General features: G+C 36.9%; 1 protein-coding gene across 4 annotated transcripts in view; it reads left to right on the plus strand.

Moving 5' to 3' along the window:
* The first annotated feature begins 6,182 nt into the window (after nucleotides 1-6,182).
* LOC121314394 (chromodomain-helicase-DNA-binding protein 7-like) overlaps nucleotides 6,183-23,440 on the plus strand; it is a 78,042-nt gene continuing 60,784 nt past the window's right edge. For 3 of the 4 annotated variants that reach the window (XM_041247595.1, XM_041247596.1, XM_041247597.1), the window contains exon 1: nucleotides 6,185-6,469. The gene's annotated coding sequence lies outside the window, so the exon portion shown is untranslated. Of the gene's footprint in view, nucleotides 6,470-23,440 lie in introns of all 4 variants that reach the window. The other variant, XM_041247599.1, reaches the window with a different exon arrangement.

The raw sequence follows: 23,440 nt of genomic DNA on the forward strand, positions 1-23,440 counted from the left end.
GTTGAAATAAAATTGTAAAAAAGTATATATCCCCATACTTTTAAATGTATTCAATGAATTGGAGTAATAATGCTTAAATACGTATGTTGTTATGATGAAATACAGTAGTAATCATGGACAACAATACACATTAAATGTTATCTAGGCTAAATGGTTTGGGATATTTCACTGCTGTTTTAATGTCTGGCTTTACAGACCCCGATTTATCACTAATCTTGAACTAACGAATGTTTTTTAGGTAAAGTAGGCTGAGATTAGTGCTAATCTGGGTCTCTGAAACCAACCTCAAGTGTATAACCAACCACAGAGTCTACTGCTGGAGTTTCTGGAAGTTTTAAAGCAGTTACAAAGTTAGTGTTCTACTTATAGGTGCTGGATTGGGGAGGATAATGGGAATATAGTGGACAAAATGAGATTCCACTTGTCATTTAATATCGTCTTTTCTTTTTCTGTATTCCAAATCCTGTTATCTTGTGATAACCAGACATGGTACAGTTTTCAATAAACAAATGTCACAAAGACTTCAGTTCACAGCATAGCCTCATAACTGGACAAAGTCTATGCTACTTGCTATTTAAATGCTAAAACTAGAGGTCACATTGACTTGGAGACAATCGTATCCTTTGCAAGAATAAAAACTTTTACTTCTTCCCATGTTCTGTATATGAGGAGGACTTATTTCCTAGCACACACACTGTACCCTTTCGCTTAGCTAGACGCTGCTAATGTCTTCATGGGTACCATAACTCTCTTGATATGTTGCACTGACAGTGTAGATTGCATAAGTGTTTGTACATGGCTTCTCAAGAAAAACAACTTGCATAACAGAAACAATTTGAGATAGACTTCATATTTTTATTGTGAAATGTTTTTCAAATTGTTGATGGAGAAAGTGTTGTAACTACAAAATTAAGAAACCTGTTTTGAACTTAAGATGCTCATATTTTTATACTAATTCTTGTAAGTTACAACGTTCTAGCTCTCCTCAAGTATAACGTTACATTACCTGTAATATTGTATGGTCGTGTGACTTTTTGATCATAGATGATGAAGAGCCAAATATTCTATTAGTTTGCTTGTTGAGGACAAGCACGGCACTTTCTGCCTGAGGCCAGAGCACACCAAGGAGGCACTGGTGAATCGCAATTTCTGTGAGCGCACTCTGGAAAAGCCTCTCCCACAGCTCTACAGAGCACTCTTACCCATCACACTCTGTTAGAGAGGTGGCTGCGTCCTCATCCCATGACTCTGTGCCAAGGGAGAATCGATGATGCCCCTGGGAAAGTAGCCCATGCAGGGAACCATCTTTATGGTCTTCCTTCCCAAGGAGGAAGAAGAGTCGTCGTTCCAAATAATCGGCGGACTCAGCAGATGGAAAAGCTCTGGGCAGCTGTTTCCAACCAAGGAACTGTTCTCGCAGAATTAAGTTTAGTGCCGCCTGTCCCCTTGGGACCCTGGGGAGCTATGAGTGCAAATTGGCCACAGGAGGACATACTGTCCATTTTTCAACAGTTACCACTAAAAGCTGCTTTCTTGCTTGCTATCACCTCTGCAAAGCGTGTGAGTGAGATGCATGCAAAAGCCTACTTAATTTTTAGAGGCCAGGACAAAGGTTATGCTCCTTACCAATCCTCCCTTTTTGCAGATGATGATCTGGGCATTCCATGTAAACCAGTCTGTGGAATTGGAAGCTTTCCATCCACCTCATTTCCAGTCTGACAGCAACAGCTCCATAAGCTCTGCTCAGTTGGCATACTAAACTGACAGGACGAAAAGTTGGAGGCAGTCCGAACAATTTTTTTGTCTGCTGGGGGCTAAGTCCCATTGTCAAGCCCTGTCTAAGCAGTTTGTCCAAGTGGATAGCAGACACAGTCAAAACAGCCTATGAGCTGGCCAACTTGCCCCCTCCTGAAAAGCTCACTGCCCATTCCACCAGGGGCATGGCAACTTCATGGGCTTTATTCCAGGGTGCATCTGTCAAGGACATTTGCAATTCAGCAGTGTGGGCTACTCCCCATATCTTTACAGTCAACGCCACCTAATCGCAATACTGATAATCGGGATTTCTGCTTAAATGGGATACAACTCTTGGAGACTGTTTTTTTCCCAATGCTATTTATGTTGTTTAATTGGGTCAACACTTTGTTTAATTGAGATACAGTATTTTCAAATGATGAATGGAGATTGCTGTTGCAACAAAAGTTGTCATGTCAGCATCACAGGTGCCTCACCTTGTGATAAGATGTGATTTAATTATTTTTCATTTCATGTAGAAATAAAAAAAAAAAAAAGCAATTTAGGAAAACAAAACATTGACTCATAGTTTAGATTATATATTTAACATTTAATCATAATGTGATGTGATTTCATTGTTTTTTCATTAAGAAACAAAAAATTGTAACAAAGATTGTCTCAACTGCATCTCGTTTAATTGGGACAACCTTCTCTCGAGGAGTCCAAAAACAGCAGCACCGACTGTACTAGGTTCTACAGACTTAATGTTGTGGATCCACAAAACACTGGTTTTGGAACCAAAGTGTTGAGGGCGGCTTCTCAGTCAACCTTAAAATACAGGCATAGAAATGAGTTTAACCCTCCATTTTTTAGCCCTAACTACTTGTTACTGGGGTTCTGTATGGTAATGCACAGGGCAGCCTCTCAGCTTAGCCTTGTAGCATTCCAGTCATTCTGCAATACTGTCCTTGCAACATCTTTGATACACTTACCCAGAATGTAATGGTTACAATTCATACTAGAAAGGAACGTTAGGTTATTATCATAATCCTGGTTCCCTGAAATAGAAATGTAACCATTAACCTTCAAGGTCGCTGCTTCCATGATTACAGCAGGCTTGAATAAAAAATGACATTGAGGTCTGTGTTTTTGTCTTCTGGGGCGGGCTATGACTGTGTTACAGGCTCATCGAGCAACTTGGATATATCTTATTCAGGTTTTGGGTCTTTAGGGGGTAAATACCCATATGGTAATGGTTACATTTCTATTTCAGGGAACCAGGGGGGGTTATGATAATAACCTAACATTTTCAATGTGAAAAAACAGGTAGGATATTTTCTTGTAATGTAAACATGATCATTTACACAACAAGTAGCGGATCCTGTCTTAAGATAATAGTAAAAACATTCTGGCAATATCCAAACACATTATGAAACTTTTAAATTCTTAAATGTTCTGCTTTAAGTCATTCACAGGGACATGGATATTTATGAACAGATGAAAAAACACTTGTTTCTTAATTAATATACAGTAATACATATATCTATCTACGCTACATTGTCGAGAGACTGTTACAAATCAAATGCTACAATGTAACCAAGGTTGGTGTAACAGCTCAGTACTCTTCCAGCAATGAATGGACTAACTATTTGGATAATTGCCTTAATTAACATAGACCTATGCAAGCAGGATAGTATAGTATGATTGTGCAGATACGATTTTTTTTTTCTTCTTTGAAACATATACAGTACCAGTACTGAATATTTGTAATTTATAATGTTGAGAATACATTCTTGGTGGAAAACAAACACACTGATTCTAAATACATAAGTGTCTGTCTCTTTAAGCACTACTGTGGCTCAGCTCTTTTAGCATGACTGCGGGTCAGCTTTTGATAAACTCACCTAACAGGGGTGAAAAGATACATCCGAACTACAGGCGATGTGCGAGTAAACAGGATTGGCCTGGGGCCATAAGAGGAAGCTTGTCAACCAGAGACCTATTCAACAAGTCTTTTACCTAAACAGCTGGTTTTCAATTTTTTCAAGGTTTTCAAGTTTTCAAACAACAGAAAACAACTTCATTCATTTTTCAGTGGCAAAATATGTTTTTTTCTCATTAAAAAAAACAAAACAAAAACATAAGCAGTTACATTTCAAAATGTAACGAGTAACTGTCCGGTCCTAACCTATGGAGAGAAGGGAATGAGTTACCATACAGAATTACATTTATTCTTACAAATCCATGCAGAGATACCAAGGTCAGAACATCCAAATGAGTGACAGTTGAAAAATACGGGAGTGAGAATTGATCCAATACAAAGTACAGTCATTTCCATTCTTTCAGGGTTGAGATGCTAGAATTGATCCCAAAAATACTTCCTAAAATAAGTGAGACTTGACATGTCTGAATCTATAAATAATAATCGTTTTCCCTCCTGTAGTTTACACTATGTAGCTTTATATCGATTGCACAGGGAATTCATAGGCAGATTTATTATTTCCACTTTGCCAGAGTCAAAGTGAAAAACGAAACAGTCTACAGAAAAATTATTGAGGATACAGTACTGGCATGTAAGACAGTTGTTATGCTATAATGAAAGGTTAGGTGTATATTTATAAACCCTATCTGTAAAAAAAAAATATATATATATATATATATATATATATATATATATATATATATATATATATATATATATATAATGTTACTTTGCATGTGATGTAAAGAAGTATAGATCTGTTCAGAAACAAATGGCATTCCAACATTTGTAATGGCGGGGAAAGTGGCAATACTGTAGATTTACCATAAAGTTTGGTCCTGTATACAATGGTTGTCTTGAGTCACTAATGTGACAGTGTCGCTACTAGTTTTTAATTCCCAGTTCAGAAACATTGACCACAAAGCTTACATTTAGAAAATTGTTGTGTGGTCTCTATTATTCTCAAAAAATTGTCATTTTCAGCCACTTCTAAAATTGCTATGATTGCTATGATTTTGCATACCCCAGTTTTGGGCCTAGAACCTCCTCAGAAATACCCAGCTGATTGGGTTACTGTTTTAGGCCTGCATGTTGAACTGTTTCTTCTTTGCACTGTGCAATTCTATGAAAACGTTTTAGCCTGTTTTCCTGGTTACATAAAATAAGGATGTTTCAATTCATACAAGCACCGGCAAATCAATCAGAAAATGCTTTAAATAAGTATTTCAAAAACCGTTTCAATTTTGAATAAATGATCCTGGTGTATCGCCCTTCGCTTGTTATATATTGTCCTGTGTGGAAGCACAGTGTCCTACATTTTTAGTGTCATATCTTGTATTTAAATAACTTCTATTTTGTCAAAAGAGAAAAAAATATATTTTAGTTTTACAGAACTAGACCCAAATAAATAAATGTAGTAATATCATCCAAGGATTCTTAATTCTCATAAGCAGTTGTTACTCATTTTTGTAACGTTGGTAAAGTAAATAGGGCCCAAGGAATGGTATTTTATAGTTTAAATATGCCTGGGTATTTATTTATTTATTTATTTTTTTTCAGCAAAAGTTTTTAATTGACTGGATGTGGAAGAAATACTTTAAGCCCACAGAAAAGCTGCTTATGTACCTTTTTAAATCTTTAAACTGAGTGTGTTGGTGCAAATAGTTTTTTTTTTGTTGTTGTTTTTTTTTGTTAATATTGTATTTTAATGAAATAATGAATGCTGTATGTATAATACCACCACATGTTCAATGTTCAGGTAGTTTTGGTATTTTTTTGTTTTGGTATTAAGTTTTGTATTAATATAAAACTGTTCAACAGTTTTTGGGGTGTAGATAGTGTATTCATGTAGTGGTCTGTATGATTTTTGCAACGGAAAGCCAGGACATACAACAATTTAAACTAACAAACTGTTTTAGAGTACATGTCAATACTCAGCTGTATTTTGTCAGTTCCATTAACTAGATCTATTTGTCCTGCTAATGTATTTTTTCAGATGTGACTTTTTAGACATTTTGATAATGCCTATTTGTTGTACTTTCGTTAGACTTTTTAAGTCACATCAATGTCTTTCTTTTTAAAGACAATTTGCCCATTCTTTTGGACAAAATGACAAAGGTGTAGTATCTTAATTCTAAAGCTTTTTTGGTTTTTTTTTTTTTTTTTTTTTAATAAAATCCAGATTTAATTTACTTTTTTTAAAAATACTTTTGTTGAATCTTCTCTATAAACTGCTCCAGCCACTCGCACTGAGATAAAGACCTTTAAAAATAACAACACGCAAACGCAAAACTTTGCGGGATTACTGTGATCTCTCACCACCAGCGGCGGCAGCGAGCGAATTACCGGAGAGCAACCTCTGTGCGGTCCTCGTGTCCGTGCATCTTATTATGACAATAATAACGCAATTGCGTCAGAGCCCGAGGTCATTCACGCGCGCGCACGCACGTGAGCAACGAGTAAGACGTGAACGCGCCCCACTGCTTGTGGAAGGTGAGCGAGCGTCTCTCGAGGAGAGGAATCGAGAACGCGGTCGCCGGGATCGATCGGATTAAATTTGAATAGACTGAAATTAACACAAAGGAGAGAGAGAGAGAGTCAGCGAGGACGGGACACGGAGACACTGAAACTAATAACAACCACTGAATTTGTACATTTATAAATAAAGTTGATTTTTTTTTTTTTTTAAAGATATATTTCTGTTGGAAATACACACTAACGAGACTTAATTTGAGACAACCCTAAACTAACAGGGTAAGTGACTTTTTTTTTTGATGCGGGTTCGCTCTGTGTGTGTAAGGTTGAATGGCACTTTGGTGTGCATGGGGGTCTTGTTTTTTTCTGATAAGAATGGGTGTATAGATAACCAAGGAAATTGTTTAATTTAGTTTTTAACTAAGTGCTCCTGAGAAGTATGAAGTAAAGCTGAACAAACCACAATAGATAATAAACATAAGGGCAACTTTGTTACCAAAAAAAGAGGGTGTAGTGAACGAAGACGTTATTTAGAGTAAAAGTAAGTATGTATTTACATTTAACAAGTGCAATAATATTTCGACTTGTAGCTGTTTGTTTTGAAGGGTATGCCTTCGTAATCGAGTCTCTGTAGCAAAATTCTTATTTTTGTAAAGAGAAAAGCAAAAAGCTGTGTGCGAACTTTAACAAAGTTATCAATTTAAACCCAAATACAGCGATGGGGGGTTATGAAAGATAGAGTAACAGGGGGAAGCCAGTTCAGTGTGAAGCGAAACACGAGGTGGGCTGAAGAGAGTAAGCAGAGGTGCGTCCGTGGATGAGAGGAGATGGGAGATTCGATTCAAAACACTCGTTTATATTCTATCCACACACACCACCACTGCAGGTTGGGCTGGGTAGGAAGTCTTCACCGGGCAAATGAACTCGTTGTGGGAAAGGCAAACGAGGATACCACGGGAAAGGTTGTTTGAGGCCAGGCGCGGTCAATAGGGATCTGTTAGGTTTGTTTTAATAAACTTAAGTTTTAAGTACAATCGCCGTACGGTTCAATTGTATTAAAAAAAAAAATGCAAATCTATTTCAATAAGTGATAAAACTTATCTGGGATTCTCCTGAGAAAACGAGTAGTCCGTTTGCGAGTAAAACGTGCCAGGTGGTTATGCGTTATCCCGGAGCAGCGAGGCGGTCAGTGAGACAGAGGTGATTGTGGGATTCGAACCGAAAGGATCTGCTGCAGGCTATGAGCAGCCATCATTAAATTGCGCCCATTTAGCCTGATGGGATTCGAGAGGACCTAAAAACACACTGCTAGGTTAATTGTTCAAAACAAAAGTACGTCTGAATATTAAAGTGAAGTTTGACTTAAGGAAAATGGTGAGAAGTGTAAGGGGGTCACTTAAGATTTTTCACAGGTCCTGTTGTGATGGTTTGATAATAACTAGTTGGTACAAACAATAGCAAAATATACAATTGACACCCAAGATACTGTTTATTTTGCCCAGTGCCTTTTCACTGTGTGTAATATATTCTCTCTCGATAGATATCAGTTTTCCGTGAAAGTGATGGTATTTTAAATTAATATTGATAATTTGAGGAAAGACAAAGTTTAGAAATGTGTTGCAGGCTTAGTTAGTTTGTACTTGTAATTAATTTAAAATTATTCACTATAGGGAAACAGTTTATGTATACAATTTTTTCTCGTATTTTTTTTTTTTTTTTTTTTTAATTGAAACTTTAAAACCGTTTCAAAGACGAACGGTGGTTACGTTGTTCTAATTAGAATTGTTATGCACTGCTACCGTGTTCGCATTTAAACATTTTTAAGACTTTGTTAAACTACGAATCCAATCCGGTATTCTTTTAGAAGATGATATTTAAAATAAGGTGAAGCAGTTTTACACTCCATAGCTCAGAATTCCCGCTAGCATTGGAGCATCTCCACGAGTACTTGGTCAGTGTTTTCTTCCCCTGAGTGATAAACAAAGGAAAGGCTTTCAAGTCTTAACCTAAGATGGCAGCTTTAATTTGATTCGGGCCACTCTCAGCAAAGATTTAATAAAGGGGCTCAATTAGATGGCTCTGAGACGCTTTGCACATACTGTATTTGGTTTCTATCTGAACAATTCATTTTTATGTAATAAACCCCCCATACACACACACACGCTTAAGTTATATACTGTGCTGTCCTTTAACGTTACAGCAAAGTTGCAAGTTTCACATGGTAACAATGTATGCGGTTAAGCTCAAAAGCTACCTCTGCATATTTACTCGTTTTTTTTAAGACGTTGGTACAATAGGAGAGCTGGTAAAAAAAAAAAAAACACATTATTAACATATACTTTATAACCAATTATGACCGTCAGGAATCAATTGTTTTGCATGGCATGTGTTAGTACTCCCAGTTAGTGAGGACTTTTTTGACTAGCTTATTTGCAAAAAAAAAAAAAAAAAACACTACAGAGAAACACAACAGTTTACTCAATTGTTTACTTCAGTTTCCCCCTGTAAGTAACTAGAATATTTTTAAAACATCACCATATTTTCAATTGGACTTAAGTAACTGTGCCAGTAAACTACAATCCTGCTTTATAAAGACAGTCTCCAACTAGTAAAAACAAAATAAAAAAACAGGAAACTCCAAATGTAGGGCAGGCAGTGGGTTATTATTTTCCCAGTTAGTTAAGCTTGTGCATAAAATTTGGTAACTGCATTGTTGTAACTTTTAAATTGAGTAAGCCATGAAACTATTTTTATTTGTTTGTTTGTTTATCAGTTAAATTTAAATATTTATTGTAACTTGAACATGGTGAAGAAATTGTCTCTACTCAGTACCTGGGTCTGACCCAGTGCTAGTTGCAGTAGTAAGTGTTCAGCCTTTAGGGTAGTATTACAATACAGGCACGACATTGTTGTGTATATTCTAGTAAGATTCTGTTTTAGGGTAGTGATTCTTAATTTGGGTAATAATCTGTGGTTTTGTCTTTTGAAATAAATAAATACATTATGCAATTCAGAATTGCTCAGTTCTTTAGAGCAAGTTTCAGTGAATCCATCCCTGAAACTTACACATGACAAGTATGTACCTGTATGTAATACTGCTGTACACATTTGTTACAATGCTGGACTCTGTACTGTCGAATAATTGCAACCATACAATCTTGTCTGTATACATTTCTGTCTGTTTTTCAAGGGTTGTGTACCCTAAAGATATTTCCTAGAAAGCATTTGTAATCTAAATAATTATGCTTTTATTCTCCAGGCAAGGCTGTTTTGGAAGGATCTCTACGTGGCATTGCAATTCAAGTAATTCTGGTATTTTGTGACCTTTCATGGTCAGAATATAGTAATTGCAGTTTATTGGATTTTATTAAGGGCTTGCTCTCTTTATTAACACATAGATGTATTGCAGGGTACAGTAATTGCCAAGTTTTGCCATAATAAACATTGGCACAATAAAATAAAAGGTTATCTCCATTTTGTGATGTCCAGTACTTTTAAGAATTGTTAGAATGTCCGCGCAGCAGTTTATTTACAGAGCAGCAACAGTAAACAAGCGTGGTGTGCTGGTGTGGCAACCCTTTGTATCTGAAGGTCATGAGTGTCTCCGTCCTGAGGCCTAAACGAAGCCTGGAGAAACTGCTTGTGCCTGTACCTTGATCAGCCATAGATTATATATCACACTAGCCTACCCATAGTATACAATCATACAATTCTGCTGTTCAGGCTACTTTGTTAGTTCTATGAAGGTTAATCGAATCTAAAATGATAATTCTTACTGTGTTCCGTATACAGTGACTACAGAATACTATATAAGGCATCTTTATTTAGGACTAAAGTATTTCATTACAAGCTAATTGAATCAATATTCTATTTCCAGTTACTGAGGCACACTGGTGTTTTCCTCTGCAGTTTCATTTCATTGTATTGTATTAAGTTCCCTCCCCTAGTAAAAATGTCTGTTGGTGTTTTACTGTCCTGTGACAATTGTTTAAACACACAAACGTATCAACATCCTGTTATAGTTTGAGAGCAGGAGATTATAGGACTGTTTTGTTCCCCTTTTCCTTGTTTTATATTCACTTCTAATCGATGGAGCTACTGTAATCTTACAGAGCTTTAAAATGCTGAAGTTCCGGGGCACTTTCACACCTAGTTCACTGCCAGTGATTTGAATCGTGGTTCAATTGCAAACAGAATTTTTTTTCAAGTTTGTTTCACACCAGAAAATTTCAAACAAACTTGTTTCTTTTTAAAGTACATTGAAATTTGCTGGTTTGGTTCACTTGCAGCTTCATCCAGACTACAGTTCTATTGGTTTCACATTGCACTTTTTTCCCAAACTTACTCGGCTGATTAAGAGAGTGGAAGTTCTCAGAAAATTTTTTCCATTATTCCCAACATGGAGAATAATTTACGTGATGTGGTTGTGCTGTTGTCTGTGTTATTTGGTGCTTTCAATGTCAAATCCTTGCCGAAGCAACATAACATGCCGAAAGAGCGTCAAGTGTTTGTTGGAAAAACGCTGTTCTTTAGGAGGAAATGACAGTAACAATCATGATTTATGAAAATGATGTGCATTGTACGTTCAACCAACTGCAATTTAGCTGTTATAGATAAAAGCTTGTTGTACATTGACAGTGTGGTGTGATACAGGAGATGGTTTACTAAAACAGTGCAAATGCAGGTGACTAATGTCAGTACAGACAGTACTGCTTTGTCTTGACACATTGTTTTCTCTGCAAATTTACACGATTTATAATAAAGCCAGACGTAATGCATGTGCTAAATCATTATTAAAAAATGTCATACTTTTCTTCGCTTGTGACAGTTTTACTATGCTTAACCCTTTGAGTAGTACGAACGTACCGGTACGTTATAAAATTAATGGTCCCCAGGGAGTATGAAGGTACCGTTACGTTCTGCAAATTTTTTGAGCTTTGAACTTGAATTGCTGAGTCTACAAAACTGCTGATAATCTAATATTGCAACACTAGGTGTTTGTAACACGTTGTAGTGGTCTCTTGTGCCATTTACCAGATATTTACAGAATTACACACAACAAACCCAGTCACAAAATGTCAACAATGTCTGGAAAACGACGAGAAATGCTCTGTGGGAAAGAAGTACTAGAAATTATGTTGAATTACAATTCCGATTAAAATTCTTCTACTGAATCAGGTGTTGGTGAAAATATCAGTGAAGAATATTTACCTTCAGCATCGAGTGGCCCAAGCTCAGACAACGTGACACAGATCACTGACCTACTTTTTCCTCACTGCCTTCACCCTCACTACATGTTTACCTGGAGGTGATGTATACCTCTCTCACTCGTTTTTTTCAGGACGTGTTGTTGATCCTGATCATTGTTTATTGAGTACCTGTTATTTTTGTCAAAACATTTTGCTATGACAAAATAACAATTAATATTTGTTTTGTTTATTTACGTAAGAAATAGTTGTTTAAATATTTTCAATATGTAATAAATTGCTAATAGGCCTACTAACAAATATGTCGATATGAGGAGTGTAAATATGAAAAATTAAAAAAAAAAAAAAAAAAAAAAACTCACTCCAGTAGGCCATCAAAACATTCTAAAACTCACTACTCAAAGGGTTAATTAGAAAACAATTGAATGCGACCAGCCAGTCCGCTTCCAAATCTAGCGGGCTTCCATTTTGTATAGGTGCACACTGGAATGTTGAAGTACTTAACTGTGATTTTTAAATTTTAAATCAACCTGCGCATAAATACTGGCGCTTCCTGTTAACATTCTAGTCTACAACTAATCTGATAACATAAAAGCTATTAAACATACTTTCTGACACTGGTCCAAACACAAGGGAAATTATGTCTGTGACAGGATATCATAATGAAGGCTCAATTCGCAGCTACTCTGGCAAATCAACAGGAAAGACACGATTGGTCCACAAGTCTCATCAGCTGGATCCAAACAACACCGTGCCTCAAAACCAGCCAGTTAAACTGCCAGCCCTATTTAAGGTCTTTTTGCACCAGCCAATCCACTCCCTGCCACTTTGAATGATTCCCTGCCTCCACCAACAAGTTTCAAGTCTGACTCAATACTACACAGACCTTTCAACAATTGTACATGTCCAGATAAATATATAGTGGCCCAAGACACGTTTGAGTTTTCCATATACATGTGCAGTATTTTATATATACAATCAGTCATGCCACGATCAAAAGAAATCCCTGAGGACCTCCAGAAAAACAGTTATTGATGCTCATCAGTCTAGAAAGGGTTGCAAAACCATTTCTGAGGATTTGGGATGCCACCAATTCACTGTCAAAGATTAGTCTACAAATGGAGAAAGTTCAAGACCACAGCCACTCTACCCAGGAGCAGTCGTCCTACCAAAATCTCTAAGAACAAACTGGAAAATCATCAAGGAAGTCACAACCAACCCCAGAGTGACACCCAAGGATCTGCAGGCCACTCTCGTCTTGGCTAATCTGAGTGTTCATGACTCAACTATCACAAAAAGACTGAACAAGAATGGTGTTTATGGAAGGATAGCCAGGTGGAAACCACTGCTCTCTAAAAAGAACATTGCTGCCCATGTGAAGTTTGCCAAAGAGCACACAGATGATCCACAAGACTTCTGGAATAATGTTCTCTGGATAGAAGGGTCAAAGGTAGAACTTTTTGGCCTCAGTGAGAAAAGTTATGTTTGGCGTAGAACTTTTTGGCCTCAGTGAGAAAAGTTATGTTTGGCGAAAACCAAACACTGCGTTCGAACAGAAGAACCTCATCCAAACTAGCAAGCACGGTGGTGGGAGTGTGATGTTTTGATGCTTTGCTTTCTTGGAACCTGGACTGCTTGCCATCATGAATTCTGTATTGTATCAGAAAATTCTAGAGGTGAATGTCAGGCCATCTGTCCGTGAGCTGAAGCTGAACTGAAAGTGTGTCATGCAGCAAGACAATGATCCTAAACATACAAGCAGATCTACAGAAGAATTGCTGCAGAAGAAGAAATTCTGTATTTTAGAATGGCCTAGTCAAAGTCCAGACCTAAACACACCTAAACATATATATATATATATATATATATATATATATATATATATATATATATATATATATATATATATATATATATATATATATATATATATATAAAAAACATAAAATATGCATTTACAGACACAACCTCACAAACTAACACAAGTGTTATGGTAGATTAACCATAGAGCTTGTTTATTATGCTGCGCACTGTATAATACTTAAGATGACATCTCTGTCGTCCATATACCGCCACTCACTTACAGCATCACACATTCTGGCAACAGCAAGCACGACACAACACTCCACGGCATCGGGCAACTTGTAGTCCAGCAACCACAACAGCACTGAACTGTTGCTTTGGATGTCGAAAAATACGGGGGTCTGATCAGAATTTCCAATCTGCTCAAACTGGTACTGTTTGTTAGAAGTGCTGAAATTGTAACAGTTTCTCTTGGAGTTGGTTTTGTTTTTTTCTCAGCAGTAAATCACCTTTGTGCTGCTTGTGTATTCGGGCAGATGCCTTTGTCTTTTCTCTGCAGTCAGTCACGTGGCTGTTTGTGTACTCGGGTAGTCACATCTTTTGTTGTCGATTTTGTAATATACGCATCATTATACTGTACTCTAAGACACAGGCTATTTTTGAAAAGCAAAAAAGGGTTAAAGTGCATCTTAAATTCAAAGGAATACGGTATGTTACTGTTGGGACAAAATCAAATATTAAGGTAATTTTTGACCTGTCTTCGGATACAAAATTCAGATGTTCGTATTGGCTAAAAATTACAAAATAACTTGCACTTATTTATCGCCTCACCAAAAGTAGTGCTACAGTTTCAAACATGGCAAATGAAAGAGCTTTGTGTAATATGCGAGATTATTATATAGACAGCAAAAAGTAAACAAGTCAGGTTATGCGCGTGCAAGCATAGTGGTCAAAAAAGCGTTGTGTTGCATTCCCGCTAATGAGAAAGGCAAGCATATCATTCTTAATGCTTCGCTTAAATAGTGCCCAACTTGGTGGAAATGTTGTGTAGTTATATTTATGTAGATTGTATATATTGTATATATTTTTGTTGTGACTATGTGGAATGTAATAAACTAGAACCAAAATGGTTAGTCTTTTTTGTCATTCATTTTACAATGCCATTTCCACGTTTTTGTTTTATTTGAAGTGTTTAAAGTTTAATTTCAGTTTTGTTTTGGTTTCTCGTTCAGCTACAAAAAGGCACAAGTAAACCTTTTCATAATGTTATTACATTATGAAAATGTGTAAGAGTAAAGGAAATAAAATGCGGCAGAGGTCACGCTAGCCGTTAAATGTGCGTTTGTAAAAAGCATACCATCTCAATCTGCGTTTTTCAACCAAACACCTGCGTTTTTACATAGTTATATTATTTTCAGCATAGTTATATTATTTTCCAGTGTAACTATTTCAGATTAATGAAGTTAACATGCAAAACAGTACACAGTATAAATAATGGTATTGGAAGTAGACAAACAAGCTTACCATGAAACACAACGTAAAAATCAGTGTTGTAGAACATGTACCAATGTCTCTGTGGGTAGCTGTCAACATAATTATAGTTTGTTTTAAAAGTTCCTTTGTTGTGTAAATTTCCTTTTGCACAACCTACTCAACACTTTGAAGAGGCAAGAGACTTATTGTGAAACAGTTAGTGAAAAATAAAAAAACTGAAATGTCTTGGTTTGATAAGTATTCACCCCCTGAGTCAATATTTGGTAGAACCACCGCAGCAATTACAGCTGTGAGGCTTTTGGGGTAAGTCTCTACCAGGTTTGCACATCTGGATCGTGCAATATTCGCCCATTATTGGCAAAACTGTTCAAGCTCTGTCAAGTTGGATGGGGATCGTTGGTGGACAGCAATCTTCAAGTCTTGCCTCAGCTTCTCAATCGGATTCAAGTCCAGGCTTTGACTGGGCCACTTTAGGACATTCACTTTTCTTTTTAAGCCATTCCAGAGTCGCTTTGGCTGTGTGCTTGGGGTCATTGTCTTGCTGAAAGGTGAATCTCCATCGCAGTCTTAGGACTTTCACAGACCTGAAGCAGGTTTTCCTCAAGGATTTGCCTGTATTTAGCTCCATCCATTTTGCCCTCTACACTAACAAGCTTCCCAATCCCTGCCGATGAAAAGCATCCCCACAGCATGATGCTGCCACCACCATGATTCACAGTAGGGATGGTGTTACCTTGGTGATATGCTGTGTTGGGTTTGCGCCAGACATAACGCTTTGCATTTAGGCCAAATATTTCAATTTGTTTCATCGGACCGCAGAATCTTTTGTCACATCTTTTCCGAGTCTCCCACAAGCATTTTTGCAAATTCCAAGTGGGATTTCACATGGGCTTTTTTCAGAAATGGCTTCCTGCTTGCCAGTCTTCCATACAGGCCAGATTTGTGGAGTACCTCAGCTATTGTTGACACATGGACAGTTTCTCCCATCTCAGCCATGGAACACTTCTTACCCGGCTGGTCAGTTTGGGAGGACGGCCTGCTTTAAGCAGATTCTGGGTGGTGCCTTATACCTTCCACTTGTTAATGATCGACTTGACTGTGCTCCAAGGTTTATTCAATGCCTTTGAAATCTTTTTATACCCCTCACCTGATCTGTGCCTTTCCACGACTTTATCCTGGAGTTGTTTTGAAAGCTCCTTGGTCTTCATGGTAGTATCTTTTGCTTTGAATGCACTACCCATCTGTGGGACCTTTTAGAGACCAGGTGTATTTTTTTAATCTGAAATCATGTGAACCGCTTTTATTACACACAGATGGACTCCATTTAAGTTATTGTGTGAATTCTGAAGGCAATTGGTTGCACCTGAGCTTATTTAGGAGTGTTATAGCAAAGGGGGTGAATACTTATCTAATGAAGACTTCAAGTTTTTATTTAATTGATTTGTTTTTTCCCCCCCCCCCCCCCATTTTTTCACACATTGAAAGTGTTGAGTAGGTTGTGTAAATCAAAGGAAAAAAGCCCTGTTTAAATGCATCAAGATTTCAGGTTGTAACACAACAAACTGTGAAAACGTCAAAGGGGGGGGTATATACTTCTATAGGCACTGTAGGCCTACTATTTTGCGAATAAACAAAACATTTAATCCATCCTTTGCATCTTTTTGTTTTATAGTTAATTCACTGGGGTAAAGTAAGGCCCTACACAATGTGTTCTTTACTCCTGTGATATTTTTCCATTTTGACGTGTTATTGTAACGACTAGATGTAAAAGACACAGCCCACACCCCCCTCCCCCTGCTGCTAAGCGGTTTCTGCTTGTGTTGAGCAATATAATGGCTTTTATTACTTTTTGAAAACTAACGAATATCCGAACGAATATTTAAATTGAGTGAATGTCCTAAAATGAATATGCGAACATGAAAATCCTGTGTTTGTCCCAGCACTAATATATATATATATATATATATATATATATATATATATATATATATATATAATATATATATATATATATATATATATATATATATACACCACACACACACACACAAGGGATGAAACGATAGTAAATTTCCAGGATAGAGTAGTTGTGAGCCCACTCTTTCACCATAAACCAAGTATCACGATAGTAGCGGTTGTTTTTCAATTACTACTTTAACTGAATAAAAAGAAAAAAATAACAAGTTCTGTCTTTTTTCTCTGTGGGATATGGTCTGCAACACAAGGAAGCTACAGGCTTTAAAAAAGAGCAAGATTCTAGCAAGAATAAAAAAAAAAAATTACTAGTACACAGGTGGAAGAAAAATAATCTTAATGAAATTGTCGTTATTACAATCATTAATAGTTGCAAAAAATTATACCTTTGAGTCTTGTCAAAATGGGACTGCAAGCTTTTTTCCTCCTGCTTTATTTACACATTGTATTTATTTAAATGTACTTAGAAACAGTACATCATATTTTGTAATTAAGCATCTATTTCTTTCAATGCATTTAAAGTACTCGCAATATGTCGTACTATCGAGAAATCGTTTCATCCCTAATAATATATATATATATATATATATATATATATATATATATATATATATATATATATATATATACACACACACACACGCAGTGCTCCCTCGCTATAACACGGGTCTCGGGACACCCAATATGAGTGTTATAACTAGGCTTGCTGCTATTCAATTAAAAAAAATTTTGCCAAATCGATGATTAATACAGTTTGAAAGAACTTACTGAAACTTACTAAAAAATGTTTTATTTTTCAATTCAAAGATCATGGGTGAGATCGATCTTTAAGATAAAAAAAAAAAAAAGAACTCCCAACTTATGCCATTGAGAAGCGTGTCATGTAGAGAAATCCCTTTATCATATTCAACATGCAACAAAATCAGGGTTACCAACATTCTGATTACCAACTATTTGTATGGCTTCCCAGGCAGACAGCTACTTTGTAAAATTTGATTTCTATCTGCAGCCTTGCATGTCTTTTCTTGTTTTGGCACATTTTACTGCATTGTGATTAGGCTTGCTACTAATATATATATACACACACACACATATATATATACATACATATTTTTTATGCCAAATCGATTAATATCGACGTTTATTTTTGAAATTTACCGTTTTTTTCCTATCTTTACAGCGAAGCTACCTTGTATAGATAAAGATCCAACACAAATTTAAAAAATGGTCTCAAATAAGCCGTAGAAAACTCTTAAGTGTATTACACAGACAAGTAAAAATAATATGCACAGAACAAAACAGATAGCTGAACAGAACTAAACTTGCATTTACTATCCAGAGTGTGAGCTCTACCCCTCTCCTGCTTCAGCACAGCTGGAGTCACTGAAGGCATGGCAGACGGGCCCAATTTGTCCTGACGCAGAGACTTTAGCTGTTGTTCAGGGTATTGTGCATAATATTCATTAAGTGTTTTCCTTTTGCGCCCTGTTTTCAAACCAAACTAACTGTTACTTTATATACCTTCAGCAAAAGCCTACCTACACCTTAACCCGCTAATTTCATAGTAGGCTCTTTGAATGACAGGCTCTGTAGCTGGCAAATGAAAGTGGACTGTCAGTGCAGGTTTGATTGACAGTCACTTAAACAAATGAAAGCATTCTAGCGCTGCTTTAGTCAATGAGATCTGTCAGAACAGGATGAAATGACTGACAGTGAAACTACAGCCACTGAGTTGACTGACAGCGACCCCTAGCCATTCAGAGAGGAACAGAGGAGGTGAAACATACAAAATATACAATAACACTAATAATTGATTTCGAAAACGGAGCACCATCTGCCCCTCCCACCTTCAGCTCTTGTTATCCAGAGGCATACATTTAATTTCTTCATTCGCCATCTTGACAGAAAAGCGTTGTATAGCGTAAGCTGTACTGAAAGAAATGTCTCTACCCCATTGCTGTTTGGGTTTTTTTTTTTTTTTTTTTTTTTGTTAAATGCCCAGATGACCAAAAAAAAAACTCTGGGGTCATCTGACAAGCGTATGTCTTATATTGTTATTAGTACTATTATTTTTAGTAGTAAAACGTTACTGATAATCAGCTTGAAACGGTGACTTAAGTAAAGCTTTGTTTTGCCCAAGTCCGCTGCAGTTGGTGCTGCTGCGATGCAAGCTTACTATAATTATTGCAAGCACCATCCAGTTGTGTAAATACATGTTTTTATTATTTACATTATAAAAACATGATTACTGTTCTGTATAATGTATTTTTAAACTACATGTGAAATATTTTATTCCATTTATATGGATTACTTGTAAAATAGGATTGTCAATCAAATATAAACAAGTAGCTATGGTGATGTCACTAGTAATTTATGCAAATTGCAAGTACCCTTCATTGCTGCCCTACACGATTTACATGCATTTTTTATTTAATATTTGTTACAAGAAATTTCAGACCGAACATATAGGGGCTATGTTGACCCCACTTCTGTTTTCTTTAGAAGCCATTTAAAAATAGGGTTACTGTGTCTCACTTAAGGGTTAAGTAAAGAATTAATTCTGTCATCCATTTATTATTAGAATTGTCCAAGTTATGTGAATTGACCTGTTATACTTTATTTGTGATGGTTTACTGGGTGGAAGTGTGTTTTAAATAGTGGTTTAGAGCCTGAGGGGTTGCTTTTAAACACCCCTACCCCCTTTTTTTTTTTTGCAGGGTCTAGATGCAGGGGATCAAACTACACTCCAGCATTTTGGCAAGTGACCAATCTGATTGGACACTTTTTGTTCATCTGCGAACTTACAGCTGCCATTTTTATTTTGTCCAGAAATGTGTTCTCAGTTGAATCCAAGCATGGTCTCACACACACACACACACACACACCCACACCCACAACCTTAGGCTGCTGTGCACAAAAACAAGCTGCACTGAAGAGCTAAAAACCACACGCCTGTAGTATTTCTTCAGACAAAAAGTCAGGAAGCAAGAGTCTGATAAGCTTGGTGTTATTCTATCATGTCATAAGTGTGGGTTTCTAAAACCCAGCAGATTTTAACTTGGGTGATTTTATACAAGGATTACAAAAGAGAAACAGAAAATATTACAGTGCAAACTATAAACTAACATCTATATAACTAACATTGTTTTTTAAAATTTTTACCTCGTATTACCACAAGCAGTATGATCACTGGTCCCTATTTTCTTCTGTTGAAAATGTACCAGGATGCAGCAGTTTCTTTGCTGTTAAGTTTTTGCATATCCTGAATTAATATAACAAACAATTAAACATGTGACCAACCAACAGATTCTCACCACAGTAAGAGGTGCCAGTAAAGCTAATAGTTATAGGTAAGCACATGGATTTCAATCAATGGTTAGTAGTCCTTTTAAGAGTTTGTGGGTCTGCTGCCACTGCAAGAATGAAGGGTTCAGTTTAAAAAGGAATGATACTGTAGCTAAGACTGTGTACAGAACTTGGATATTAAGTGTTTTCATAAATAAGCCACCACCTTAAATTTCAAACTTCATAGCATAGCACTCTTATTCTTATGGAGGCTTGGGGAAACTGGTGAGATTTACTTCTGGTCTCATTTGCAAATAACCAGACAAGGTTCATGCTACTTTAATCCCATTGCTCACCCGTCACTTCGGGAGATTGCACTAATACATACCTGCTGATGCTTGTTTAATTATTTAGGGGTAAAGCATGACATCAGGGGACAGCTCACTGTGCAAAAGTGTCTATACTGTTTGCCAGAGGTCAGGTGCAAGTCGCTTGTTTGTTATTGCTGAGTTACTTTGAAATGTATCTATACTTGTTTAAAATACCAACTATTGCATGAAAGGACTTTCTCATGGGATGCACATATTGTACAGCAAGAAATGAAAATGACTGCAGTAGACATTTTCAAGGAAGTTATCTGGGGATGTTGGTGTGTGTTATAATCAATCTTTTTGCTTTATCTGTTCTATGATTCCAAAGTTTGATTTTGTGTGTGTGGTTCAGGTGCCTGTAGCAGGTTTCCAGCTGGTTTTCGGGCAGGTGGCTGTAATCACACCTGCGGATAGGACAAAGTGTCAATGACTCAACATTCTGCTGTTTTTACTTGTAGTTTTAATGTTTTTGTTGATTCCGAGATAATGTGTACTTTAATTCCATAATAGGAATTTGGGAATGCAAAAGGGCTGTTGGTGGGTAAGACATCTGTCCTACCCAAGCAGCAGACTGTGTATAAACTGCATGTCTTCACGGTTGGTGTTTTTTCATGCACAAAAAAGTATATAAATGAGGCAGCCATGCATAAAACAACCCAAGCCCTGTACAAACCCCGTAGCTCCACCACTGTGACCTTTTGCCCTTTTGTATCCTGTGACACTCGGCCTGTCTTTGTGCTCAAGTTTATTCATGATGGATAAGTTGCCCCCAATCACACATGCTGTGCTCGCAAAGAGGAACAGAAATTATATTCAGCTGCAGTCAGTGCTTGGAAGGAGGGGAGGGGGGGATGCTACTGGTGTACATAAGAGCCTATTTGAACAGGGGCCCCTTCATGGGATAGTGTAGACAGGGAGCGATCCCATAACCAGCCAACAGAATAATGCTTATGCAATTGGCTCTTTCTTTTTCAAAACCAGCTTTTAAATGCTAAATGTAGGAAATTGCCATGTCAGTTGTTTAATCGGCAACGGATACAGTTGGTGCATAAAAAAGCACTGGGTGTTAATTAGAGTAATCCGTTGTGCTTGGTGGTGTTTTTCAGTGTCTCAGCATGTTGCCATTGGGCTCTAGCAGGGTTGTGCAACTTTTGAAAAAGAACTTCTTGTCCAAGGGACGAAATACTAGAAAAATCGACTTGTCCTTCTTAAATCTACTTGCCCCCCTCTCCGTCTCACAAAACACACACAAAATAGAATATAACTTGTAGGATTTTGGTTTTATTTAATAGTGAACACAATCAATGAATTAGTGATTAACAGGGGTGGCTCTAGCCTTGTAGCTTGACTGGTTCACTAAATTCTTCAAGATAAACAAAAGGTTCCTTGTGAAACGTATAGCATTTCAGTGCTATGTGGAACACATTTGCTAGTAAATTTAAGTAATGTACTAAGACTACAACTATAATAAGCAATACTTGGAGTCAGTGGTCCAGATATGTTGTATACCTGCTGTTCTTAAATATAAAAAAATTTGAAATACACATTAAATTTAATGCGTTCAAATACGCATAGCAATCTTGCTGCACAGCTTGTATGCCTCCCCCAAAACTTCCACTAACAACTATCACCCAGAACAAAGTCTTCAGTTACTAGGAAACTACACAAGAAAAACCAACCCAACAAACATTTTCCAATCTCTGGCTAACCCTGTTGTCTTTGCAGCCAATCGCAATAAGAGTAAGAAATTCAAAGCTACACAGGTTGAAGTGTAAACACCCCAGTTCAGCTACATATCCAACTAGAACCATCGTCGGAGGCAACCGCTAACTTTTTTTAATGTATGGCCTTATTTTATTTATCTGTATGGTTTTAACATGTTTACTGAGTAAGAATTTTTTTAATATAAGTTCTATTTCTGTGCTTTAGAATATTTATATTATATATATATATATATATATATATATATATATATATATATATATATATATATATATATATATATATAATATGTGTGCTGTGTTTCTGTGCTTATCTTGAAAGTGATATTGGCTGAAGTCAAAGTGAATAGCTGTTTGATTTTTTATTTTGATACTAAGTTTTTGTAAAGTAGTTCAAAGTAATGTTGCAGTTAAAACAGAAGGCTCTTTTTTTAATGCTTACCCCATTACTATTAAAGATTGTACAGTATTTATCGAGATTATTCATGACTCTAAGGTAATGTTGCATTTTACCCCCTGATGTACAGGTGTTTGTTTGTTGCAACACATACGAAATTATTGCCAACTATTACTGCTGCTTTGTGGAATTCTGATTTTTCTTGATGTTCTTTCAGTTTTGTAACTGTGAACCCCAGATTTTTAAAGGACTTGTGTATAATCTGTCAAGTTTATCTGCATTTTTACAGTAGGCTCCGTCAAATTCTGCAAAGACAAAATATTTCTATTCTGTTGTGTACTCATTTAAACAGCGTACAATATTTTACAGCTACTTTGTTCTCATCTAACACCTTGTTCCATGATGGCTAACTGGAACACTGCTGCAGCAGGGTGATCCTGGTTTCTTACCCTGATGGCTTTTTACATTTTTTTTTTTTTAAAAATGGGTAATTCACTGACACAGGAGACAGACAGGTGGATTTGGCAACACCGCACAGGTGCCCAGTTTTATTTTCGGGGTGCTGTTTTTCAGTTTATCCCACAGATGGCGCTGTGGGTCCGTGGTCTGATTTACCAACAATGGTAAACAGAACCACGGGCATACCAAGCGATGGTACACAATACCGGCGTCTTGCAGGTGCTCAAAGAAATAACAACGAAAACAGAAGGCAAAAATAACAAGGGACAAAATAACACAATAACAAAACTACAAATAAAAGGTGCTGCACTCTGCAGCAATATCCCGGTCGCCGCTGCCCGTGCGACCCGGATCTCCGTCCTACGCTGCCGACTACCTAGCCTGCTCTGTTATATTTTGAAGGGGTCTGCCCAAGGGTTCCCCGCTCTCAATGTGACACTTTTGTGTCTTTTTCTCTCCCGACTGGTTCTCGGTCCGCGACCAGCGTTTCTGCACTCTCAGCGAGTCTATAAGGGCAGAGCGTTATTTTATAGGACCAA

The sequence above is a fragment of the Polyodon spathula genome, chromosome 4, assembly GCF_017654505.1.
Source record: "Polyodon spathula isolate WHYD16114869_AA chromosome 4, ASM1765450v1, whole genome shotgun sequence".
Lineage (NCBI taxonomy): Eukaryota > Metazoa > Chordata > Actinopteri > Acipenseriformes > Polyodontidae > Polyodon > Polyodon spathula.